Raw genomic sequence first — 688 nt, forward strand, 5'->3', positions numbered from 1 at the left:
ATCAATTATTGTATAAATGTTATTCATTCTTTGGAGAAGTTATATGTGTATGTGTATACCCTTTGAAAATCTCGGATGCCACTCCAGTACACTCTCAGCAAATATTATTAAGTATAGCGAAAGTTTGGACGTTTTTATTCGTATCCTGTCCAAGTATTGATACTGCGTCATTATTAGTACCGGTGTCCCAAATTACTTCTAGTAATCAGTATCAATACCTCATCAAAGCCGAAAATTTGAGTTGCCATTTGTTTTCCGTTTTCATCATTTCAAATGGTTTAACGAAGAAAGTTTCAAGAAGGTAAATTTGAAATTTGCGGGTCTTTGGGAACCGGATGTCGTCTGCTATCCATCTGGTAAAATTACAGAAAAAAATGTGCATTTGAACGAAGTCGGATGGATTGGATTGATCAAGATACGAAAAATATATCGGCGAAACTCCGCGTTTTCGTTTTCAGCGTCGGCGAGGTGAAACTCTCTCAAAACCTGGAACGTTTTCTTTCTGTGTGGGTAGCAACAGATCGACCAATCGCAGCGTAGACTAATATAAATCAAGATAAAGGCAACACACTAAAGCATTAATGCCCTTTGATTCAAAATTTCCAAATGGCTTCACAAGAAGGAAGAAAGTGTCCTTAAGCAGTCCAAGAAGTGACAATATTGTCCAGGATGAAAAGTAGTATTTCGA

This window comes from Penaeus monodon, chromosome 27, assembly GCF_015228065.2.
Source record: "Penaeus monodon isolate SGIC_2016 chromosome 27, NSTDA_Pmon_1, whole genome shotgun sequence".
NCBI lineage: Eukaryota > Metazoa > Arthropoda > Malacostraca > Decapoda > Penaeidae > Penaeus > Penaeus monodon.